The sequence below is a fragment of the Canis lupus genome, chromosome 4, assembly GCF_011100685.1.
Source record: "Canis lupus familiaris isolate Mischka breed German Shepherd chromosome 4, alternate assembly UU_Cfam_GSD_1.0, whole genome shotgun sequence".
Classification (NCBI taxonomy): Eukaryota; Metazoa; Chordata; class Mammalia; order Carnivora; family Canidae; genus Canis; species Canis lupus.
This window is the reverse complement of record NC_049225.1, coordinates 29479665-29498756: the sequence shown is the minus strand read 5'-3', so window position 1 is coordinate 29498756 and position 19092 is coordinate 29479665. Positions and strand designations below refer to the sequence as shown.

At 57.1% G+C, this 19092-nt stretch overlaps 1 long non-coding RNA gene across 2 annotated transcripts; it reads left to right on the top strand.

The window, feature by feature from the left end:
• Positions 1 to 303: 303 nt before the first annotated feature.
• LOC111095511 lies at positions 304 to 15321 on the top strand. Of its 2 annotated transcripts, XR_005358029.1 has the most exons (6): positions 304 to 2109; positions 2341 to 3276; positions 4631 to 4719; positions 6735 to 6959; positions 7099 to 7198; positions 14692 to 15321. It is a non-coding gene; the product is annotated as an uncharacterized LOC111095511 (long non-coding RNA). The 2 variants fall into 2 exon arrangements; XR_005358028.1 differs by lacking the exon at positions 6735 to 6959.
• The last annotated feature ends 3771 nt before the right edge of the window (positions 15322 to 19092 follow it).

Sequence of the window (19092 nt, the reverse complement as noted above, 5' to 3'; positions counted from 1 at the left end):
CTGCCTCGCTGTCCCCTCCGCAGCAGGCCGGGGGCGCTTTATGGAGCCCACGCTGGGCACAAGTGCTGCCTGAGTGTGTGCAAGTGTGTGTGCAGGTGCCAAGGGGGGGGGGGTGCACATGTCACCTGACGACAGAGCCGCCTCGGGGGCTTCAGAGGCAGTGGGTCACCGACTTGGCCGAGGACACCCAGGGAAGGGATCCCCAGGTGGCTCAGTGGTTTGGTGCCTGCCTTTGGCCCAGGGCGTGATCCTGGGGACCTGGATCGATTCCCACATCGGGCTCCCCGCAAGGAGCCTGTTTTTCCCCCTCTGCCTGTGTCTCTGCCTCTCTCTCTCTGTGTCTCTCATGAATAAATGAATAAATTCTTAAAAAAAAAAAAAAGGACACCAGGGAGCTGGAGGCAGCGCTGCACCAGGCCTCAAGCCTCCTGGGTGCTGACCAGGGCAGCTCCTTGCACCTTGCCGCCCCCACCACCCCCAGGGGCATTTTGAGCACAGCTGCCCTTTCTTCCCCGCATGGCCTGTTCAGGGATCGGTGCAAGAGGAGCGGTCCCGGCTGCCGATGGCCCTGTGTCCTTCCCGTGAGCACAGCAGCCCGGGCCCCAGTGGCGTGGCTCCTCCCTGTAGCCTGGAGAGGAACGTCTGCCCCCACGCCCTGCTCCCTGCCAAGCCAGCCCAGATCAGCGGCAGACTCGAGTGGGGGCCAAGGACCAGCCTTGTGGCCGCAGCCCTGTGGCAGGGTGGCCGGGGTCCCTGCCCCAGCTGCCAGCAGAGCCGCTGCTTCAGGACGGGGCCCGGAACCCCCTGCCCCGGGTCTCGCCGAAGCCGCACCTGGAGGCTCGTTCCCTGGTCCAGGCTCTCCTTTCTGCTCCCCCTGCGACACCCAAAGCCAATCAGGAGACCAGGGTGAAGCAAGTCATTGCTCCCCTGTGGGTGCAGGGCTGCTCCATCCCCGTCAGCTCCGCGGCGCCCCCGAGTCCCGCCCGGGCCAGCCTGGGTGCACCGGCCAGCCGCGCCGCTCGGGTGCACGGACACCCTACCACTTGAGCAGGAGATCGGGCGGAGGGAGTTGCTCCCCGGACCAGAGGGTGGGAGAAGCGACTGTTTTAGGGGCTCCGTTTCTGGAATGCCACACCGGCACAGATTCCCCTCCCAGGCCTTCCCCTCTGCCCCCAAAGACCCTCAAGACCCTGCTCTCTGCTCCCCACTCTCAGGCATATCCAGGCCCGCGTCCACCTGCCTGCGCCCTCCGTGGCCGTCCTCACCCATGCTCGGCACGGAGAGGCCTGACTTCCCGTCGCCGGCTCTCTCAGGTGTGGCTGTGTGTCCTGAGACGGGCGCTAAGCCTCTCTGGGTCTTGTTTCTCCCCGGCTCAGGGACGAGGATGCAGGGACCTGGGGCAGGTGGCAGGTACCAGCTACTCAAAGTTAGCAGCTGTGTTTTTGTTACTGGCGACCAGAGGGGTGGCTCATGGGGCCCCTTCCAAAGCCCACGCCTGGCCTAGATTCTCCGTGGCCAGCCAGATGGGAGAGGACAAGGATCGATCCACAAACATCGATTGAACCAATTTGGGGCCAAGCCGTGTTGCGGGCAGACAGCAGCTGGCAGAGTGCCTGGCCCGTGAGACGTGTCCAAAAAAGTAAGTGTGGAGAGAGGGAAGGGGTGGCGCTGTGAGCGTGGACGGCGCACGTCTCCGGCCCCCCAGGAACTTACGGTCTCACCAGGACCCCGAAGTGGGTTCTGACTCCGGCTCTGCCTCTGGCGGCTCCGGGCCTTCTTGTTTGTCTCTCAGTCACATCGGGAGCTCTGTGACCTTGAAGACCATTTCCTGCTGGGATATTAATACCACCACTAATAATAACGGTCGCCGTCGAGGCCGGAGCTCCCAGACTAATATTAGCTGCACCTGTTGAGCGATCGGCACGTGCCAGGCCCTCTGCACATGTTCTGACGTCATTCCCCGCGAGCCCTCCCCTGCTCCCTGAGCTGGACTCATCATCCCCTGTTGACAACCCAGGGATGGACGCTCTGTGCCTGCCCAGGGTCCTGGAGCCGGAACAGGGCTCACGGCCGTGTCGGTCAGGGCTTGGAGGATGGCAAAGACCGGAGGTACTCAGCTGACCCAGAGTAAGGGGGGGCTGAGTGGAAAGGAGGGGACCTGGGGGAGGCCCCTCCCCTGGGCTGCGGGCCGGGCAGGCCTGTGGCATGTGTGTGTGTGTGTGTGGGGGGGCGGTGAGAGCCCTCCTGGTGCCCGTCGCCAGCATCCACAATAGCTGCAGTTCGGCATCGCCCCCGGTGGGCCTCCTTCCTTATCTCTCTGCTTCTTTCTTTCCCTTCCAGGGCAACTCTGGGGTTCCCTTCTTCTTCTCTCCATATCCGCCCTGCACCCCAGCCCTGGTCCTCATGGATGCAGCTGCTATACCATTACGTCCTCTGGGATTCTCTCCGGATCTCCTTTCTGGCTCTCCTCTGCCCCTTTTTGCTTCCTGCTTTCCGACCCAAGGTCTGCAGCCTGGGGCCTCTCTCGGCCCCTGCCAGGCCCCCTGCCCTGGCCCCCGGCCCCCATCTGCCTTTGTTCCTGCGGCCTGATGGTCAGACCCCCCCCCCCCCCACCGCCCCTCGTCTGTTCAGCTGCAGACCAGGGGCACTCTCTCTTCAACCTGGAGTCCTCAAACTCGGCCTCGAGGCCCTGTTGCACTATTAAAATTATCAGAGACTTGAAAGAGCTTCTGTTTATGTGGTTGTAGCTACGGATATTTACCGTATTAGAAATTAAAGCTGAGAAATCGTAAAATACTTATTCTCGGAGAACAAGACCAAACCACTGCATATTAGCATCATACATTTTCATGAAAAATAGCTATTTTCTAAAACGAAAGGAACATCACTTTACGTTTTGCAGATCGCTTTAATGACTCACCTCAGAGAAGACAGCTGGGTTCTCATGTCTGCTTTTGGATTTAATTTGTCGATACCTCTGGAAAACCTCTCTGTGCATTTGTTTACGAAAGAAAGAGAGTACACAAGGCAAACAATGCCTTCTCACTTTGCAGGGCCTCTGGAAGAACCGGTGTCCTAGACTGTCCCTGATGTGGCCCTTGCGGGGACTCCTCTCGGCTGGCTCCTCCTCAACCTGACAGATGCCGGAGGATCCCGGCAGCCGGCCGAGGGCAGGACACGGGATCTAAGAGTGCGGTGATTCTTGCAGATGGAGCTGGATCCGTGGGACCTGGGAGAGCCAGTGGGGCTTCTAGTAGCTTCCTGAGGACACAGGAGGTGAACGGAGCCATGACAGATGGGCGTATTTAGAGAGGCGGAGGGGAGACGGAGAGTCTTCCAGGCCGTGGGAAAAGACCGGGCACATCTTCAAAGAGGGAGGGCGAGGCACGGGGCCAAAGCCGGCTGAGACCTTTAGGGCCCCAAGCACTCTAAAGATCACGGTGCTGTCTCCCACCCTGCATAGTAACTCCGAATACAGTTTATTTTCCATAGCGACGCTAAGCTTCCTGTGTGTTAAAAGTTGAAATAGCCTCCTTCTAGTGTCTGGATTGCAAAACTGTGGGGAAGGGCACAGAAGCAGAGCTCGTGTCATTTTTCTGGTGCCGTGTTGTGTCTGTACCTGCAGTGTGAGCTTGCTCTGCCTCTTGGGTCATGCATGGGCCTTTGGGGTGAGTGGCAAGAGGGGTGGGTGGGGATGGGGCCCCGAGAAGGACCTGCCAGTGCTCCTAGAGCACCATGAGATTCAGGGTACCTACCCCCGGAGAGGGTAGCCTGGCCTGGAATCGCCATCCCGGGGGCAGCTGTAGAAGCTTTGGCCCAGCCTGAAGTGCCCAAAACTCTGGGGCTGCATGGGAACAGCTTCTCCCATGGCCTTTGGTTTTTTTTCTACTTCCCTCTGGGATAGCAGACCTCAGAGGATGCTGGTGAGGGGTCCTGGGGAGGGGACGGCCCCCACCCCAGCAGAAAGCTAGAGGCTGCAGGGGCAGAGGTCTCGGGGCTGTGTGATGGCTTACGGACCCCCTGACTGTCTGCACCGCAGCTCGGCCACCTCCTCAGTGACTTAGTTTCCCCGTCTGTAAGGCGGGGATCAGCAGGGCCAGCTCGTTGTGCCGTCTGGGGTGAAGGCACAATGAGGGATAAAACATCTGGTACAAAGATCGGGCCAGCTCCACGAGGCACGAGCTTCATTGCTCTTTTGTTCGGTGCCGTGGCTCAGATCCGGTTTACAGGAATTGCTCAACAGATATCTGTTGAACCAAAGAATTAATAAGTGAACACATTGGTGGCTCAGGTACGACCAGTTCTCTCCCGAGACCAGGCCATGTCCAATCACCTCAGGCAGAGAAACTCAGACCCAGAGAGGGAAAGTGACTTGGTTAAGGCCATGCAGCCAGTTAGTGCTGGAGCTGAGTCCTGAACCCTGGCTCTGCGGCCAGCAGCCACGGGGCCCCCAGGGAGGGGATGTCTGAGGCGTATACGTGCATGCGTGTGCATGTGTGTATGTCTGGGAAGCCGGGAGGCCGGAGTCCCTTCTTGATGGGGCTCCTCCTTCCTGCTGGAAGGCCTGTCGTGGGTGGCTAGCCTGTGTGGCCCCTGCACACCTCACCTATTTATTGGGATTTCTGTGCAGGCTGACGCTCTACAGGGCGGTGTGATCTTCTGGACCTAAGGAAGCCATTGCAGCTTGTAAGAGAGCCCAGACTGACCGCTCCGAGCAGGGTGTGTGTGTGTGAGGGGAGGGGTTTGGGGGGGAGACTGGAAGAGGTGGGAGATGGGGGGTGGTCCTGTCTCCCTGGGCATCCCAGGGCCGGGGCGGGGGCTTTCCTTCCCCTGCCTGCTGAAGCGCCCCAGGCCAGGTGACCCCATCTGGCCCACGGGCCTGTTTTCTGATGGGTGTTGTTGGTCAGCCGTTCTGCTTTACTCCAGAGCTTCTCAAAGTGTGGCCTGTGGAGCAGCAGCAGCAACAGCAATCCGGAGCCGGTTAGCAACGCAGACTCCGGGCCCCGCCACGCACCTGCAGTGGCAATCTCTGTTGGTGGCTCCTAGGACTCTGCATTTTACAAGGCTTCCCCCGAGGCTTATAAATTTTAGAAATCACTGCTTACACAGTTTCTCAACAAAAATGGGACATCCAGTAGAGCTAGCATTAGAAGGGGGCGGGCGTCTCCCGGCTAGACTTAGTAACCAATTTATTTATGGGTCCTTTTATTGAGGTATAATTGACAACAGCATTCTATTACTTTCAGGTCTAAGACATAATGATTCAATATTTGTATATATTACGAAATGACCGCCACGGTAAGCTTAGGTACCATCTGTCACCGTCCACAATCACAGATTTTTTTTGTCTTTTTTTTTCTTTTTTTGTGTGTGATGACAACTTTTAAGATCTACTCTCTTAAGCAACTTTCACACACCAAGACAGCATTATTAACTGTAGTCACCATGCTGTCCGTTACATCCCTAGGGCTGACTTCCTTTACAGCCGGGAGTTTGTGCCTTTTGATCCCCTTCCCCCTTTTTTGCTCTCTTCCCCACCACATGGGCAATCATCGGTCTGTTCTCTGTATCTCTGAGCTTGGTTTTGGTTTGATTGTTGGTTTTGTTTTTTAGGTGCCATATAGAAGTGAGATCGTGTGGCATTTGCCTTTGTCTGATTTATTTCCTTTAGCATAACACCCTCCAGGTCCATGCATGTTGTTGCAAATGGGCAAGATCTCATTCTTTCTTATAGCCGAGTAATATACCATCATATATTATATATTATATGCCTATTCCCTTATATATTATGTACATTATTTATCTACCACACCTCCTTTATCCATCCATCCACTGACGGACACCGAGGTCATCTCCGTATCTCAGCTACTGTGAATGATGCTGCAATGAACATGGGGGTGCATTGAGGTTCCTGGGGCAAACAGCTCTTCAAATTAGTGTTTTTGCTTAGATACTTGTTTAAACTGTCTGTTCAGTTGTCCATCCATCCATCCATCCATCCATCCATCCATCCTTCCATCATCCCATTCTTTTCTCAGTCGATGTCCAGTTGCACTAGCAGAAATGAGAAAGCTTGCTGCCCACCCCCAGCCCTCTCTAGCTGACCATGAGGTCTTGTAGCCGAGGAGATGGCCTTCTAGCCCCTTGGTTCTCTCGGCCGGCGTACGACTGGTTCTGCAGGACGGTCACTTGCTTCAGTCTGAGAGTGTCTCTGGCCTAATGCAAAGTGTCCAAGAGGGAAGAGGGAGACAGCAACATTTATTTGGCCTCTACGGTGTGTCGTGTGTTTTCATCCGTGCTGTGGCAGTTCACTCCACCTGCCACGCCCAGCCTCCCTCCACTGGGTAGGAGTATTCTCATTTCACAGATGAGAAATTGAAGCTCAAAGAGGTAGAGGGACTTGAGCAAGCTCACAGAACCTGAAAATGGTAGGATCAGAATTTTAACCCAGTTCCTCCGGCCCCCAGAGGCTGTGTCCTTTCTTCCATTCCATGGCACTTTTCTCCTTGGTGGACCTGAGGATGGGTAGCTGGCAGCTGAAGGACCTGCTTCTAAGCACCTGTACTGTTAGGAGGTTAGCAGGGTAGTGAGGCTCCTGTCACCGGGGCTGTATGAGTGGAGACCGGGAAATCCTGTGGCCATGGTGGTGGTCCTGTGTGTGTGTGTGTGTGTGTGTGTGTGTGTGCAAGGCAGTACTGAGACCAGGTGACTTTGAGGGCCTTCTTCCTTCCTAGGTGGGCCTGCTCAGGCCTGCTCCAGGGTCAGTGCCCTCGCGGATGGAGGCTCTGCAGCCAGCTGCTCATTATCTGTGGCTCCTCTGAGGGTACCTTGCCAGCTCCCAAACAGGAAACATGTCCAGAAAGCTGTAATTAGAGCCAGGAGCCACAGGCCCAAGAGGTGCCTGCTGCAGCTTCAAGTGCAGACATGCTGCTTTGGTTAAGTCCCCGGGAGAGAACCCAGTGAGTCAGGCCCTTAGATCCTCTCCGTGCATGTGGCACCCCCGCCCTACCCCATTCTCCCTGGAAGGAAACCAGCATTCGCTAGGAGCCTACTGGATGTCTGCGTTTCCCATATGTTCTTTCTTCCATTCCTCCTCAGAACCCTGGAAAGGAGGAAGCATCCGCTGTTGTGCAGGAGAGGAGCCCAGAGGCCCTGAAATGTCGCATGACTCACTCAAGGTCATCCTGCCAAAGCAGAGGTAAGCTCGAAGTCCTGCCTTTGTGAGCGCCTGGTGTAACCATGTGATCATTCCAGGGACAGGCTGAGTCAGAGGCAGGGTGCAAGGGGCCGGTGGGGCAGGTAGAGGAGGCTTGTGTGGCCCTGGCTGAGTCCTGGGTCTGCCGGACTGACCCTGACTTCCTTCGGCCTCTGCGGATCTGTCATGGCGGGATGCGTCCTTGCTGGGCTCCCCTACCAGGCTGCTGGGCCACCATGACGAATGTGGTGGTTTCAAAGACACGGCCACAAATTCTTTCACACTCTTCCTTATTGAGAAATGGGGTCTATGTCCCCACTTCTTTAATCTGGGCAGGTTTGTGACCACTTCACCCCACGGAGAAGGTCAGAAGTGATGCTAAGTCAGTAAAGACCATGTGACTTCCATTTTGGTGCCTGGAGCACTCTCTCTTGGAGCCCCGAGCCACATGTGAGAGCTGAGGAGAACCACTAGCTGAGGCTGCCATGTTGTGAGGAAGCCCAAGCCACACGGAGATGCCACGTCTGGGCACCAGTGCCCCCTGAGCCCAGCCATCTGACCGGCCAGCCATTGGAGGTTTCCCAGCAGAGGCCCCAGATGCTGTGGAGCAGGGACAAGTCATCCCTGCTACGCTCTGTCCGAACCCCCGGGCCACAGAAACTGGGGACAGAGTTTGTGCGGCTAAGTCGTCAGGTGATCTGCAGTAGACAGCCGGCCCAGCTGCGCCAGCCCGGACACGCCATGCGGTCATCTCAGGGGTCCCCCACTGAGCGTCTTTTACCCCTTGACCCCCGGGCAGCTGGCTGGGCTCCCACTCCCAGTGCAAAGCATGGCTCCAAGGGAAGGTACGAGACCGGGAGCCCTGCCTCTCTCGGGAGTGCTATCTGCTCAGCTTCCTCTGCCCACTCCCTTCCCAGAGATGAGCTCCTCAACACCGTGTCTGCCTCAGGGCCTCTTGTGCATGATCCCCGCCCCACCTCTTCCTAGCTCTGAGGTCTTGGGCAAGTTACCTAACTCGGTGTTTTCAGTCTGGAAGACAGGGTTGATAAATACCTGTGCTGGAGGGTTACTGTCGGAGCTGTGCCTCGCACTCCTAGGTCCATTACCGTGATCTGGGGACCCCCCCTCTTCCTGGCCCCCTGTGCCATGCTCACACACACAGGATTCTAGAGTTTACAGGTGCTCCAGCCCCCGTCCCATAGCCCCACGGGGCGGGTCCACATTACTGAGCCCATGAGAGAGCCACAGCTCCAAGTCGCATGGCCTGAGACCGAGCTCTTTCTCCTACTCTGGTTGAGCCTCTTCTAGAATTTTCCTCTGCTCTCCCTCCCTAGTGCTCCCGGCCAGCTTACATAGTTTCCTCCCTACCTCCGCTCTTTCCTGCCTCTGGACTTCTGGAGTCGCAGCCTGTATGACTTTGGATAAGTCCCTTCCCCTCACTGGACCCCAGTTTCCCCCCTTGTAGGATGAGGTCATTGGGCTGGGGGCTGTCAGAGGGGCCTTTTAGCTCTAAAATGGCCCAGTTGGGTGTCATCGCCGGAGGTGGCTGGGCTACAGCCCTGCCTCCTGCTCCGCACACAGCTGAGTCCACCCTGGCCGTGAGCCCCTCAAGGAAGGGGGCAGCAGGGCCAAGCCGTGAGAAGGGGGATTGGAGCACTACCTAGGAGACGGCGCTGGGGCATTGGCCGCCAGGTTGGCATACACGCGCGGTTTTGCCCAAAGTCGGTCCTGACAGTGTGGCTGAGTGATGAACCCACCCCAACTGGGCCTGGACTCTGAGGCCCCTTCCCAGGCCATTTCCAGGGGTGGCTCAGGTCGTGAAGGCTGTTAGGCATGCTGACTTCTGGTGACCCAGCCCCTGCTGCTTCTCCTGCCAGGTCTTTTCCTGGCCAACCTGCCCACGTCAGGCCTCACTTCCTCCAGGCAGTCTTCCCTGGTTTGTGGCATCAGGCATTCCCTTGGTCTTCCCATCATGCCTGGGCTCCCTGTCAGACCCTTCTTATGTAGTGGCCTCTTACTACCTGTTTCATGACAGCTTCCCCTCCAAGACCTTACACCCCAGGAGGCCGGGGTTTGGGTGTGTCCCACCCACCACTCTTCTCCAATGCCTCATACAACCCTGGCACTAATTAGGTGCTTGCTAAATGGAGGTTGAAGAAATAAATTTTAGATAAATAAATAAATAGCCACAATGCTACTTGCTTAGGGGCACCAGCAGGCTCAGTGTTTGAGTGTCTGCCTTTGGTTCAGGGTGTGATCCTGGGGTCCTGGAATCAAGTTCCGCATCAGGGTCCCCGCAGGGAGTCTGCTTCTCCCTCTGCCTGTGTCTCTGCCTCTCTCTGTGTGTTTCTCATGAGTAAATAAAATCTTTTTAAAAAACCCAAACAATGCTACTTGGTTAAAATACCCCAGCCTCATCTGCCTGCGCCTTAAGCCAGGCCAGGAGAGGATGATTTCCAGGGCACAGTATTATTTTGATCCCTGTAGGATTGCTCTTATTGAATTGTCTGTTCTTATGATTTCATTCCCCAGAACGCCTCTCCATGAGATTTGTCTTTGTGTCAATGCTGAGAATTTTATAACAAAGACTGCCAGGAAAGATTCCTGGTTTACAACCAGAGGCAGCTCTGATTTTTCTAGACATCTGGCTTTATATATCTATTTTTTTATTTCATGGACATTGTGTAACTGACTCGATTTCCCCTTTTGCATTTGCTACCAGGAAGCTCAGAGCTAAAATTTTAATCCTTCGAAATAACTTTTAAGACTTTGTCATCTTAATATTTGAATTGGCCAGTTTTCTGGCTTATTTTAATGTCCTTTCCTCTGTTTTGCTTCTTACTTTCCTATCAATTTCCACTTTTTGTTTTACTGTGATATTTCAAGTATCCTTATAAATTCCTTAGGGATTTGTGTATGTTTTGAATCATTTTCTAAGAACAAGTTGAGCTACAACTAAATGCATGTACATAGACCTTCTGGGCACAACATTCCCGGGCAGACAAGCTGAAGAGCGTGGTGCTCGGCCTTCTCATGGCCACGCAGGCCTGTCTCCCTGTAGCCTCTGGCCACCCAGACCCTTGGCAGCCTGGTCCATGTTCCGTGGGCTGTGGCCTGCCAAGCCGTGTACTGAGTGGCCATTCCTTGGATCTCATTCACAGTCCTGCCTCTGATCTGTTGGCTTCACTGCCCTGCTGCCAGTTTCCTGACCAGCCTCCTATCTGTGGTTCCTGACCCCCTGCCTTATCTCCCTTCTGTGTTGATGCTTAATGCTGCTCCTGAGAAACTGGCTTGCTTCCCTTCTTAGCTAAGACTTGACCTTGTCCCTCGGATGCAGTCTGATTCCAGTTGCCAGGGGCAACTACACTTGGTCACCAGGCTGGCCTTCTGCTGGCCCAGGCAGGGGGCAACTGACCTGCAGGTCCTAAGCACAGGCCCTGGACAGCTTGAGTTGGGACCAGGGGCTGGGGAGCTAATCATAAAGCAAGTGTAATATTCAGTATGATCATTTTATCTCTGGAGGTGGACATGTGCTCCTAGAGGGAGAAAGAGCAGGGCGAAGGAACCCGGCTTGATGAATGGCGACTCGAGGTTCAGGAAGGTGAGATTCATCCAAGGTGGTGCAGGAATTCAAAGGATCAGAGGGCTTCCTGGGGCTGGGTCCTCTCTGCTGCACCTCCTCCTGTCCCAGAGACAGGTGCCTGAGTTCCCGATGGAGACTGGGGTGAGGGGGTCTCAGAGAACCCCAGGCCCAGCCACAGGCATCATCTGTCTGGGCCACCGATGTCCCCCCCTCCCTCTGCGAAGCTGTGTGGCTCCGGGAGGGTCCAGCCCACGCTCTCATGGTCTGCCTGCCGGTGCAGACCCGGGAAGGGGAGGCAGCAGGAGGGGAGCAGGGATGGCAAGGCCTACGTGTCTTTTCGATCTCTGCCAGCATCCGGGGCCTGGCCCTTTGATCAAGGGAGGCTGCCACCCGGTTTCCTAGAGCCACGCCCTCTGTCCTTCCCAGGAGCCCACGGAGTTCAGAGCTCGGACGCAGCCCCGTCCTCCGCATCCCCCGGCTGGGTGGGCCCTCCCTCTCTGCGTGACCTCGCACACGTCCCTTGGCCCTGGGGGCCTGAGGCTTGTCCCCTGGTCCACGGGACCCTGGGTCCTTGCCCGCCTCCCTCTCAGCGGCGTTGCTGCTGTGAGAACCTGCTTGTTCTAGAATGCTTCCCCAGCGCCCGTCTGAAATGCCGAAGCGATTCCCCAGGGCGCTCTGTGTACCTCCTGGCCGCCGACGCTGCAAGGAAACAAAACCCCTCCAAAAAAACAAAAGACATAAGTGCATCAGAATGCATGGAGCGGACGGTGGTGTTTGAATTGGAAATCACTGAGGTGGTTTGGTTCCTATTCGGGTATCAGAAGTTTATTCACGCAACAAGAATTTGTTAAGGTTGTGTTCAGTCGCACAAATATTTATCGAGTGCCTGCCCTGTGCTCGGCCCCGCGCTTCGTGGGGAGTCGGGAGGCGGTAGGTCATGTCGGAGGGCGGAGAGCACCGGCCGGGGAGTCCCCCAGACCTGGCTCTGAGTCCGGCTCTGGTCCTCGCCGTCCCCGTGACCTTGGGCCAGTCACCCCCGTTCCCTGAGCTGCTTCCTAAAGGGAAATAAGGCCGGCCCCTTCCTCGGAGTGTTGTCATGAGGATCCGGTAGGAAACGCGTCGCTTTTATTAACGGCGACTGAATACTAAGTGTGTCAGGAATGACGGGGAGGTGTGGGCCCCGCTCCCGCGGCAGTCGCGGTTCTGGAAGCTGTGAGCTCCCGGGCTTCATGCTGGGAGATGGTAGGGGGGGATGCATCGGATGCTATGGGTGCCCATGGGTGCCCGAGGGTGCCCGGGGAAGCCAGGGAGGCCTCGTGGCATTGCTGAGGACTTTCTAGCCCACGGCTGTGAGCTGGACCCAACAGAAGCCACATGTGGGATTTGGGGCAGACCCTTCTAGAGCCGTGGGGAGATAAACCTTGTACCCGCCAGCTCTCTTACTCAGATGCTGCCCTCAAGGTCTCCTGTGGGCATTTCTAGGAAAATCGCAACCACGTGTGTTTTGGGACGGGGTCCGGGGAAGGGGGAGGATGGTGGAGGTGGCGGGGTCTCAGTTGGCCTGGGCAGCTCTAACAAACCCACAGACCCGGGGGTTGAAGGAACCAACATTTGTGTCTCACAGCCCGGAGGCGGCACGTCTGAGATGAGGCTGCCGCTGATCTGATGTCTGCATTGCAGTTGCCTCGTGCCGTGTGTCCTCACAGGGTGAGAGGGCTCGTGTCTCGGTGTCTCTTCCATTAGGGCGCCCATCCCACCATGGAGGCTCCACCCTCGTGACCTAACAGCCTTTCCAAGGCCCTACCTCCAAATTCTATCCCACGGGGGATAAGGGCTTCAACCCCCGAATTTCAGGGGGATGCAAACAGACCCCTGTGCAGGAAGCACCGGGTCACCGCGAAGGCACCAGTGACGGCGGCAGGTTCAGACGTGCGGCGGGGAGGCGATCCGGGTAAGAGGAGGGCAGGGGTGTGCGCAAGCCCGCCTGCGTAGGGCAGAGAGAGAAGGCCGTCCCGTCGGGCCCCCTGGCCACCCCCTCTTTCCCCGCCAGGCCGCAGTGTGCAGAGCTGCCTCTGGCTGGGGAGTCTGTGTCCGAGTGCCCTGTGGTGCGGTGGGGACCGGCTCGGCTCACAAGTCGGGGGTGAGACTAACCCAGAGGGCCTGCTGGGTCAAGGTGGGACAGGGGCAAGGCAGGTGGGAGGTGCCCAAAGCGGCTTCGGAGGCTGGGGCTATAGCGCACTTCCAGGGACTGCGTTCTACGTTCTATGCGAGGATGGGATTCCAGATTTTGCTGGGCTGGCTGGAGTCCCCAGCGGGCCTTGGGTCCTAAAACCCATACACACCCTTTTGTCTTCCAGCCCAGCTGCTAGATTTTCACTGTTTCCTCCTCATATTTCGTCTCTACCCTCCTTCACCTCGCTCTGGGAGGAAGCCCTATGGAGCAAAGCAAACCATCTGCATTACTAACTGCCCCGAACATCGCGGCCTAAAACCCCTACCATTTTCTTGTGCTTATTGATTCTGTGGGTCAGGAATTCAGAAAGTGCACAGCAGGGGCAGCTTGGCTCTGCTCCACAGCGTCGGGGCCTCAGGCTGCAGGCCTGGGAGGTCAGGCGGATGGACGCGTGTGTCACCTGTGTGCAACTGCTGCTGCCCCTGGGCTGGGACCTGAGGTGCGGCGGTCCCCGGAACACCTGGATGTGGCCTCTCCGGGCGGTTGCGTGGGCTTCCTCATGGCACAGTGGCTGGCTTCAAAGAGTGAGCACCCCAGAGACGGCAAGGTGGGGTCGCACCGCTTCTTACGACCTAACAGATGCCGCGCGGGGTCCCGTCTGCTGTGATCACGACCGCTCCCAGACGCGAGGGGCGTGGAAGTCGTCCCCGGACAGAAGCGTGTGGGGTGGGAGATACTGAAGTGCTCCTTCAGGAAACGCGATCGGAGAGGAGGACTCGGCGGGAGAGGAGACTCATTCAGTCATTCATTCCCTTTCTCGCTCACCGTTCAGGCAGCAAGTGTTCCGAGGCTTCCTCCCTGCTGGCCCGTGGTCCTCCACCCGCCCCACCGCTCCCGTGGCCTGTCATCTCCGTGGGGCTCTCATCCCCTGGGGGTTTCTTCCCTTTTTGTGTTAACCCCTGAGGGGGGGCAGCGCTCACTGTTGCTTGCCCCAGCCCTTCTGATTGCCTTTGACCCTGCCCATACATTTATTTAGCCCATACACTTAAAAGTGCCTTTATCAAAGTCTCTTCAGTCCCCATCTCGAGTGACCACTTCCTGCCAGTGAACACTGACACACATCATGCATTCACAGCATCACACGTCACACAGCGTACATCATTAAAGGAACCCGAGGCTCAGAGTGCCTCCTACAGTGAGTGTCCAGCAGAGGCAGGATTTGAGCCCACAACTCCCGGTTCGTGTCCTATGATGGGTAGGAGCTCATCCTTGCAGCAGGGCCAGCTGAACCCCAGATCCCCTTACCCCAAACCCCCTCTTTGCCTACTGGTTCAACTCCTAGCTTGATGTGATCTTATTCGTGGCATCCCCAGGCTGGGGCACTGCCTGGGGCCCACCAGGGCTCGGCCTTCCGTGACCACCTAGCTCTGCAGTACATGGCATGGAGGGATGGGTGATCCCCACCCTCCACCCCCCGCACCTGCTCATCTGCACTGGGCCATCGAGTTTGGGAACAATTCTGCTTCACAACTAGACACCTAGGTGGGAGGGCTGAAGGGACTTGTCCTGGGTCACACCCACCAGTCTAAGCCCCTCGTTTTAAAGCAGCCTTCCTTTCTCCCTCGAGTAGTATTGATGATGATGGTGATGATGGCAGTGATGACAGTGACCGCATGAAAACGTTCGCCACAAGCCAGACACTTGGCTAACATCATCTCACTTAATTTTTGTCCTCTCAAGGTGCACAGAATTTCAGGAGGCCCTCTGTCTCAGGACCGCGCAGCCTGGCTGGGCCCGCAGCATCTCGGTGAAGCAGGCGGGCAACCGGCCGCAGTGAGGAAGAGACAGAGCTGGGATTTGAACTGGGCTCTGTCTGAGTCTAAGCTCCTGTGTCCTTCTGATCTTCCCACCCAGGAAGACCGCGCTCAAGAGGATCGGGTGACCTGCCTGAGACCACAGTCACCACGCAGGCAGGCAGGGAGACCCAGGCTTCTCTCTCAGCATCGCCTCCACGGGCGTGAGCATCCCTGTTTCCTGAGGGCCACACTGGTGCCCTCTCGGGGTAGGGGGCATGCCTAGGGAGCCGGGGTGTGCCGGCCACCGCACTAAGCTGTCACTTCCTCGAGGCCGGGGCTTTCTGTGCGCCCCCACTCCCAGCTCAGAGCCTGGAGACTGCCTGGGGTACTGACACCTGGGACAGGCTCGTTGATCGAATCAATGAAGGAGTGAGTGAGTGACTCCAGGGGATGAGGAGTGACCCGGTAAGGAGGCCAGGTGAGCACTGAAGGCCCCAGGTGAGCGGAGCACTGCCTTTCACCTGGCTGGCTCTCTGTTTATTTATTCCAGGGGAAAAAAAAAATAAAAATAGAAATCTGACAACAAAGCAAGGCTGTGTGATAATTCTATTCCCAGATCAAATCACAGCGCGGGGAATGCGTTACCATCAACGTGATTACCTTGGGGGAACAGAGACAGGGAGCTTTATTAAATGAGACAATCTTGCTAAAAGGAAGCCTTACATTAGACTTTGGGCCTTAAATAATATTAGTGTCAAGAGCTGACAAACATTCTGCACGCGGCGTCTGGGAGCCAACGGCCTCAGAGTGAGTGGCTGCAATGGGGGACGGCTGGACTTGGGTGACTGGGGTGACTGGGGCGCCTTCCCGGCCCAGAGGCCACAAAAGCAGTTCAGACCCAGTTGTCCTTTCAGGCAGCAGGTGTCTCCTCCGTGGCAAAGTTGGGGAGCTGGGACCCTCAGTGTTCCCTGCCCTGGGCACGATGATCCTAAAACTGAGCAGGCCCCGGGGGGTGGGGGGGGGGCGGGGAAGGCAGATGTGGGCGGTCCGCACTGGGATTTCCGCTCTGTTCCCTGAAATCCTCGGCTGCAGAGCATCGTCTTCAAAGTGTGAGAGTCTGGGAGGTCTGGGATTCATTCCTGTTTCACCAACCTTGTGACCGACGGCGTATTACTTAATCTTTGCAGATGCCAGTTTTCTTGTCTGTAAAGAGGGTTAACAGGGTCTGACCTCATCAGCTTGTTCCGAGGACTGGGGTGAGTTCATCTGCGGGAGGCTCCTAGAACAGCGCCTGGCATACAGGAAGCACCCGGTTCGTGCCCTCTTTACTCCTATCCTCGCCTGGCCTCCCTTCCCTACTGCATCCCCCACACCCACCTCCCAGGAGAGGATTGCAGGCTGCCAGCGAGCAAACATCTCCAGCCCACGGTGGGAAGAGCATCCTCTGGAGGCCTTATTCCATCCAGATGATAGATCCTGGGCAGGGGGCGGGGGGGGGGGGGGGCTCCCAGGAGTCATTCAGCAAGCTGGCTGCGGCCCCTGGAGTTGGCTCAGGACGTGGCAGATGGGATTGGGACCCGTCTGGGCCACCAGGTTTCCAGATCCCACACCAGTGTGCCTCGGGGTCGGCCCACCTCTCCTTTCTCTCGTGTAACCCTGAGGTAGTTCATGGAACAATATACCCGTAACAGTTTGCATTTTCTGGGGTCGTGGCATTTCCAGCTTCACAGCAGGTAAACTGAGGCCCAGGGAGGTGAATCCCACAGCTGGCAAGAGGCTGAGCGAGTACTTGACCCCCGGGTGGTCTGCCTCCCGGGCAGCTCCCCAGCCCACGGGGCAGGGTTCTCTCATTCTTTTGCCCTCGGTTGACCTTGACAAGGTCAGTCATCCTTGCCGAGTCTCAGTTACATCCCCTGCAAGGTGGCGGCGGTTCTCCGCAGGACTGTCCCCACAGGGAGCGGGGTCAAGCTGAGGACCCTGGAATTTCAGGCTCGAGTGACCCGAGAGGTCACGGCATGAGGTGTCTGCCTCCTGGCCAGGGAGTGAACGGGGGGCCGGGCCATGGAACTGGGAGAGGCCGGAGCGTCCTTGACTGCAAGATATCCAGCGCTGCCCGAGTTTCAGCGTCCTTTCCAGAAGGGCTTGTGCCCTGTGGCCCTGTCACTCGTGCCCGATATCGGTCACGTCAACACCCTGCCCGCAGCTCGCCCCAGCTCCAGGAGGGAACGGGGCACGGCGGCAGGGGCTGGACTGGGGTTCAGAGGTGTGTGGGCTCCGGTCCAGCCCCGAGAGCGGCGGGGTATCTGGGTTCAGCAAGCCCCTGCCTCCTTCTGGGTCTCAGAGTCTGAAGGGACCGTGGTTTTCTTTATTAAAAACTGGAGACGTTTATCCTTCTCCAAAGTGTATTCTGTGCACATCCGCAGTTCCAGTGGATGTTTCTAGGCATTACACACAACAATTCATCATCAAATAAATTTGGGAAATGCTGGGTTAAACAAAGTTAAACAGTTTTCTTTTCCTAACGCTTCTTTATTTAAATAATTGATTTAACTTCAAAAGAAATGCGTCCTCACTGTGACCAGTGAGGAGCATAGAGCCCTTATAAAGCAAATACCAACGGCCGCCACCCTGCGTATTCTCACCTCGCAGCGGAAGCCACGCTACCGGCTGGGGCCATGTCCTCACACATCTGTCCCTGTGTTTATGAAACATACGTGCAGACACATATGCCCGTATCTAGGTGGGTAAGGACCTTGTTTTGTTTTCTCCTGAAACCTCATGTGAGCCTTTAGCATGCGGTGGGCTCTGCATCTCCAAGACCAGCTTTGCTGCATAGCTCTTCTGCGTACTGGGCCGTCTTCGTCCTCTCTGAGCATCTTGGGGCAAGTCCCCGGGCAAGGCCGGACTCGATGACCTCACGCCTTGGCCTCAGTACCCCCACAGGTCAGAGGGGAGGCTCTCTGCCCTGGGTGGGTGGGCAGGTGTTGGCTGCTTGAAATAGATAGGAGCCAAACTGGTTGCTGCTCAGAGCTGGCTCAGCGGCCACAAGCACTGGGCGGGTGAATGGCATCACTGGGAGGAGGTAGGGACATGGGTCTGTAGAGCGGGCCTGGCCTTCACCTCCTCCCTGAGACTGCCACGGGCAGCCACAGCCTGTGGGGAGCCAGGCCAGGCTGACAGGTGGAGAAGTGTCAGTGCCTGTGTCTGAGGAGGAATGAGAGGCCCACTTGGCCCCCCAGAGCCCTCTCCCAGCCCAGACCCCTTCTAGTTTTAGGTTAGAGGAGTGCATTGGCCTGGTACTGACTGATGCCCAGGGGTTAGAGACAGAGAGAGTGCCCGGGGTCACCTAGAGCGTTGGTGGTAGAGTCAGCCCATGCCCTGGGGTCCCGGATCCTGCCCAACCTTCTCCAGGTGAATTCAGGTAGGCCATCACACCTTCAGGGGAGCCAGACCTCAGCGCCTAAAGACTTGGTTCGGGCCCTGGTTCTGGCGCCCAAAGTACTGGCAGTTCCTGAGAAAGCTCCTAATTTCTGGTCCGGATCTCCATTCTCCAAGTTGGCTTGCACTGGTCCTGGGCCTTGTCTGGGTCATAAGCCCTTTTGTGAAGGAGACAAGACCTACCACCGAGAGCTGCACTCACACGTTGGTGTGTGCAGTGTCATGTCTCAATTGAGGGGGGGTGTGTGACACTCTGTTGTCGTGGTTCATTTCCGAGGACTGGGTGCACAGTCCTGTGCTAGATGTGGGAGCGGAGAGGATGGGTGAGGACTGGAGACAAGTGGGTTTGCATTCTCTGGGAACCCCCAGCCTTTGTGTGTGAGCAGATGCAGCCTCAGGGTACACACTGAGACGCCCACGTATCCAGGTGCATGTCAGAGGAGGGGGGTTCCTGAGGGCCTGTCGGGGAGGCATCCCTGGACCCAGAATAGTCGAAGAGGGCTCCCCAGAAGTGGCTCATCCTTGAGGGCTGGACAGGATGGTGTTCTTGGTAAGGAGCAGGGCGCATACAAAGGCAGGGAGGCAGGGAAGGCCAGGCAGTAGGGGACAGGTATGGGGAAGGTGGCTTGGTGAGCCACCAGGGACCCTGGCGAGGGACTCGACCTTTACCTCCGGCGTTGGCATGTCTCTGATGGCAGCAACCCGGCAGTGGCAGCCGCTCGCCTCCGCTCTGGGGCAGGAAGCTGGCCTCTGTCCCCAGGACAGACTCCCACAGGCCAGAACTGGCTGAGGGATAAGCATCTCTAATCGTTAATTACAGTCTGTGGTGTGATTTTATGACTTTCCAGATAAATGCTCTCCGAGGGAGTGTCAGCATTACGGACTTCCAGTTTAATGATCTGGGGTA